This window comes from Gavialis gangeticus, unplaced genomic scaffold (assembly GCF_001723915.1).
Source record: "Gavialis gangeticus isolate Ggan-Ray unplaced genomic scaffold, GavGan_comp1, whole genome shotgun sequence".
NCBI lineage: Eukaryota > Metazoa > Chordata > Crocodylia > Gavialidae > Gavialis > Gavialis gangeticus.
The window spans coordinates 132,008,433-132,014,604 of NW_017729025.1; positions in this window are offsets into that span (position 1 = coordinate 132,008,433).

The window sequence follows — 6,172 nt, forward strand, 5'->3', positions numbered from 1 at the left end:
TTCCGACCCTTAATCTATGAATCTATGAATCTATCTATGAACATCTCCAAAGTGAGTGCAAGCTTTTTTTATATATATGCCATATTATTTCTAGGGCTGAGTAAAACTTGACACTTTCACATCATGGCAGTTTCATGCTGCTTAATTTTGTTTCATTAACTCATAGTTGGCTTTTAGAAACCCAGATTTTAAAATTAAAAGCAGTTCAAACTACTGAATTACTTTTGAGTTGAATTCATTTAATCCACTGAATTTAATGTTTTTCACTTACAACTGTAACTCTCTCCCAAGGACTTGAAATTTTCCATACTTGCCTGAAACATGTAAATCACGGGTGGGCAAAATATGACTTGCGGCCCACATCCAGCCCGTGAGGCCATTCTATCTGTGCCGGGGGGCCCCTAAAAAATTTAGAAAATTAATATTTATCTGTCTTTGGTTCCTGTCAGAAATGACAGGAATCAGGGGCAGTAGGACCCAGGGGAAGCCCAGCAGGCTCCCTCAACAGCAGGGGCTTCTGGCCTGGGACCATGTGGCTGCACTGTATCGGAAACTCAGGTAAGGGGGGGAGGGCAGGGGAGGACCCCAGGCAGGGAAGGAGCCCAGGGAAAAGCTGCCTGGGGAAAAGCAGCCCCCAAGGCCAGCGCTCCCTGCTGCAGCTGCTCGCAGTTCATGCAGGGCTGTTCTGAGCAGGCACAGGCAGCCCCACGCAGGCTGCGAGCAGCTGCAGCACAGGGTGCTGGTCACAGGGTGGGTGAGGAGCTGCTTCTCCCTTGCTTAGCACCAGTTTGTAACCTGCCCCCACTGCCAGTCTGGGCCCCGTGCCGGCTCTGGGCTTGCCTGTCGGGGATGCGCCATGGTGGCAGCAGCTGCAGCCCCCCACTTGTTGTGCTGGGCAGTGTTTGCTTCTGCTGCCCAACCAGAGCTCGTGTGCTGGGCAGCCCAGAGGTGGCAGTGGCAAACACTGCCCAATGCAGCAAGGGGGGGGGGGGCGGGAACAGCTGCTGCCACAATGGTGCAGCCCCAACGGGAGAGCCCAGAGTCGGTGCAGGGCCCAGGCTGGCAGTGGACAGGTTACAAGTTGGTGCTGAGCACAGGAAAAGCAGCCCCTCACCTGCCCCATGGCTGGCACCCTTCACTGCAGCTGATCACAGTCTGCATGGGGCTGCCTGTGCCTGCTCAGGACAGCCTCACACCAGCTGTGAGCGGCTGCAGCAGTGAGCACCTGCCATGGGGCGGGGGAGGGGCCACGTTCCCTGTGCTCAGCATCAGCTCGTTCCCTGCCAGGGAGCAGGGGATCGGGGCTGTGTGCTGCCCCCTGCCTTTACCATGGGGCTGGAGGCACTGGGAGTAAGCAAGTGCATGGGGCCTGCACTGGTGTCTTGGGGTCAGCACCAGCAAGGCGCAGAGCAGGGCGGCAGGAGTGTGGGGTCCCAGCCAGCAGGGACTCTATGGAGCTGGGCCTGCTCCCCCTCCTCCCTGCTGGTGCAGCCCAGCCCGGCTCCACAGACCCCTGCCAGCCTGAGTCTTACTCTGGGCTCCACCAGTGCTGGCCCTGAGACATTGGTCCCAAGACATTGGAACATTGGTCCCAAGATGGTGACCAGGGGGCGGGCACCTATGCATGCAGCCCTCAACAACTTGCCAAAACTGGGTAAGCAGCCCTCCACCCGAAATAATTGCCCACCCCTGATGTAAGTCATCACTCAGATAATCATGCTGGTTAGTGAATAGAGTGCTAAATTCAACATTGTTTCTCCTGTCTAACTTAAATAAATGTTTATGGGAATGCCTATAATAATCACTGTTTGTAAATTGGGAAGGGAAATATCTTTGGGAAGGTGAAGCTTCATGCACGTGAATAGTAAAACAGGGTTAAATCGTAAATGCGTATATTGTGATTTTACCATTTGGTTATAAAAGTAGACCCTTAAGGAAGGGATATTCCTTTCTGTAATTGTTTCATTTTGTACTAAAATATTTCACTGGCTTCCAAATACTGCTAGATTCATAGACTTCAAAGCCCGGGGGTCTATTATGGTCATCTGGGTTGACCTCCTATATAACACAGAGCAAAACTCTACTTGTAGGCATTTCTTCATCAGGCTTATAGCTTCTGTGTGAACCCTGGACTATCCTTCAGAAAGATCATGATTTAAAGACAGAAAGTAATGGGCAGCAATTACACCCTTGGGTAAGTTTTTCCGACGATTCATTAACCTCATTGTTAAAAATTGCACCTTATTTTTAACATGAATTTATCTAACACCAGTTTTCAAACTCTGTCTCCTGTTATGCCTTTTTCTGCTAGATTAATGAACTGTTTATTAACAAAGAATTTTCTTAGGCTGGGATCAGGTCACCTTTTACTCTTTCATTGAATAAATTAAATGTGAGAAACCAAAGCTCAATCTATTATGGCAGGTTTTCCAGATCTTAAATTATTCTTGTACTACTTTTCTGAACCCTTTTCTAATCTGACAATATATATTGGCAAAGTGACAGAGAAGTCAATCAAAAATTTTAGAGGATTTAGTATCCTGATAACCTGTATCAAAAATCTCGCCTGGTATGACATTAAGGTTGTGCATTCAGTTATGTGCCTAGGTAAATGCTACTGCTCACAATAAATACGACACTAAATGATGATAATGGTAATAGTCATTGTTCTGATAAAATATTATTTAAACATCTAAGGTATTTTTTTTGTTGTAGCCTAGGGATGGAAAAGAACATCTGGTACCAGTAAAATGTTTAGGGGGGATTGGGGGTGGGGGGGGCAAAATTCCAATAATCTTAAATGGCTAAACCAAGTTTGGGAAAATTTGTAATAAAAAATACCCTTTTGCTGGGACCTTTTTATACCAAGCTTTAGCCTGGAGCACATTTTTATAGCGAAGTTATAAACCTATGAAAAAATGTTTCTTGTAAAGCAGAGCCAATGATCTACAATAGCTGAAGGCAGACTTTATAGTCTGAAACACCCTAAAATTGGTTTGAATTACTTAATGCATATTTTAAGCACATAAATTTTAAAGCTATGCTAAGTTTCTCTGGCTGTTTGATCCTCCAGGGGACATGTTTTGGGTGACTGACGACTATTTGTTAAATTCAGCAAAAATTAATTCAGCTCGTAAGAAACTCATTTCTGGCTGGGGACTCTGAAATCATCTTCTAAATAGCATTATACTTTACAGCACAAAGTTAGGGCATTTTTATTCTAAAATTCTCATGTGACTAGAACGGATGCTAGTATCAAATCACAGAAATTAGAAATATGGAGAGAACCAAGTCAAACTTCCTATCCCTTTCCCTGCTCATTCAGGCTTGTTTCCTACAGGATATTCATTCAGGATTTGGGCAACTCTAACCAGTTCTCAGCACATTGACCACTGTGTTTTGAGGCTCACTGTTCTCATTTTTATATATAAAACAATGTGTGCCCCTCTGCTGTCCACATTGGGCATAGGGGGCATTCCCTCTGTGAAAGAATGAATGAACACTGATCTTACATCAGGTGCAGAAAAACATGCAGGCCTGTAGCAAATCACTTTAACCTCCCTGGACTCTCTCCATCCTGACCTGAGGGTGGCTGTTTTTAGATAGTGAACCTTTAAAAACTAATTTGAACAGGAAACTGAGAACAAGAAATCATCCACAGACTGGAGTATATCACATATGGTTTAAACAAAGACTATGGATTCTTACCAGGATTAGTTTTTGTGACTACTTTGTTCTATGCGTTTTTTCCTTGCATTTTCCCTCTCCTTCCTCCACTCTCCCTCCGTTCCTGGCTTTTGTATTCTAGTCATTCTCTCCATTTTATACATTGTTCTATGCATGTGCTTTCACAGCATTTGATGAAGTGAGCTTGGGGTCATGAAAGCTTGTGATATATATTATAGATACGTATTAAGATATATGTCATACTCAAATTAATCCAGTTCCTGGAATAAGTGTTTGGACAGACAGTTGTATAGGGGCTGTTCTACCTATGCAAATGTATTTGCTAAGCAACCAGTGTAAGAAATGATAGTATGGTTTGTCTTTTAGAAGAAAATGTTATGAGACAGCAAAGTAGTAGAGACTCATGGACTATGTATGTATAGCCAATCATCCAATCTCCTGCAAGTAGGGTATGGAAAGCTTATTCCACATATATGTGTGTGTGTGTCTGGAATAAGCCATATATATTTCACACACGCACACATATATATATGTGGAATAAGCCAAGGCTTTCCATACCCTACTTGCAGGAGATTGGATGATTGGCAACTTCTCTACTTACACTTCTGCTACTTTTCTTTCCTCTCTCTCCCTCTGTCTCTACAGTATTTCTTGAAAAATATGGTATTTCCTGTATCCAAACAATGGCTTATAAAAGAAGAGCTGATTTCACATTAGATTGTCCCTGCTTTCTGTGCTCAGGTAGAAATCCCATTGAAATCAGTTCATCAGTGGGAGTTTTCCCTGAATAAGCAGAACAAGATCATGAACTGACTTAGGACGATTGTTTTACTGGCCTATGCCAGAAACAGAAAATGGCTTAGCTAGAAATAACTGCCCCAATTAAGAGGATTCCTATATACTGTACATAACAATAAAAGACTGGGATACAATAGACAATCTCCAAAGTGGGATGAGGATGGAGTTATAGTGTTGTTCCTTTAAACCAGGGGGGTTGAACTCATCTGGCCCTGCAGGCTGGATGAGCAGTGCAGGGCTGTTGTCTGGGCCAGATTAGGCCTACGGACTCTCCTCCCTCCCCTCGTTGCTGGATCTAGTGTCTGCAGCACCTGCTCCAGCATCTATGCTATATGTGGTCCCCACCCTGAGATCCATGCCTCCTGTCTGAGATCCATGCCTTATGTGGCTCCTCCTCTCCACCCCCTGCCTCCTGGCCTGACCAGTATGAGTGTCACACATGGTGCTCACTCCAGCTGGTCCAGGACTGTTGCCTCATGCAACACGTCATGGACAAGCTGAGGGAGGGGACATCATGCATGGTGTGTGTCCTGGACCAGCTGTGCAGAGGAGATGAATGTTGTGTGCAGTGAAATCTCAGACTGGCCAGGGCAGGTGTCATGTGTAGTGCAAATCCTAGCACGGGTCTAGAGCCCATCTGGAGCGCTCTGCATAGGTCAGAGGCGGGCAATTATTCAGGCGAAGGACCACTTACCAAGTTTTGGCAAGCTGTCGAGGGCTGCATTTCCCTCTCCAGCTCAGGGAAGCAGGAACAGCCCTACAGTCCCAGGCCAGACACCTCTGCTAGGCAGGGGCTTCTGTTTTGGGGGCAGGGCTGCGTGGGCCTTGCTGCTGGGTCCCACTGCTGGCTTCCCCTGCGTCCTGCTGCCCCTGGGTCCTGTCATCTTTGACAGGCAGCCAGAAGCAAATAAATATTAAATTTTCTAAAATTTTTAGGGGCCCCGCGGGCTGGATAGAATGGCCTGGTGGGCCGGATCTGGCCCCTGGGCCATATTTTGTCCATCCCTGGCGTAGGTCAACTCAGATGGATAGGCAGCACTGGGGGCTGGGTGATAGAGTTCCATGGGGGCATATCTCTATCTTTCCTGCTTTAAAACATAAATAAAAACCTTTTCTCACTATAGTTTAGTGATTTGAAACTGTGAATGACACCATCCTGTCTGTTCCTGCGAAGACAGTGCAACGCTGTGACATTTGCCACTGTAGGCTAGTGGTAGATTAAGTAGCAAGTCATTTCTTTTGCTATTGACATTGTGAGGCAGAATTGCCTTTTTCTCATATGTTTAATGTGCCTTGTCAGTAAGAATATGATCACTCCTTTCATGCACAGTTGAGGTATATGCATCAAGCATCAGAGGTACAGTGAGTCATTCTCATTGCTAATAGCATAATGGTCTCTGAGGGCTCTTGTGGTTAAATTAGTAGGTGCTAGTTATTGTTAGTATTCTGCATTGATGGCATGGGAAGCTGTTATGAGATGTTCTGCTCAGAACAGATGTGAATAATGCAGATAATGAAGAATAGCAAAATCAGATCAGTTTACTGGTTGTACTGGTCAGAAACTTCAGTAATTTGTACATTTTAAAAATTGCCTTTTCTCTTTTTTGCTGCTTATGAGATGTCTGAAAGATGGTTTTCACTTCTAAAGGTATTTTTCAGTATTTTAAAATTTTATTTTATCAATAGT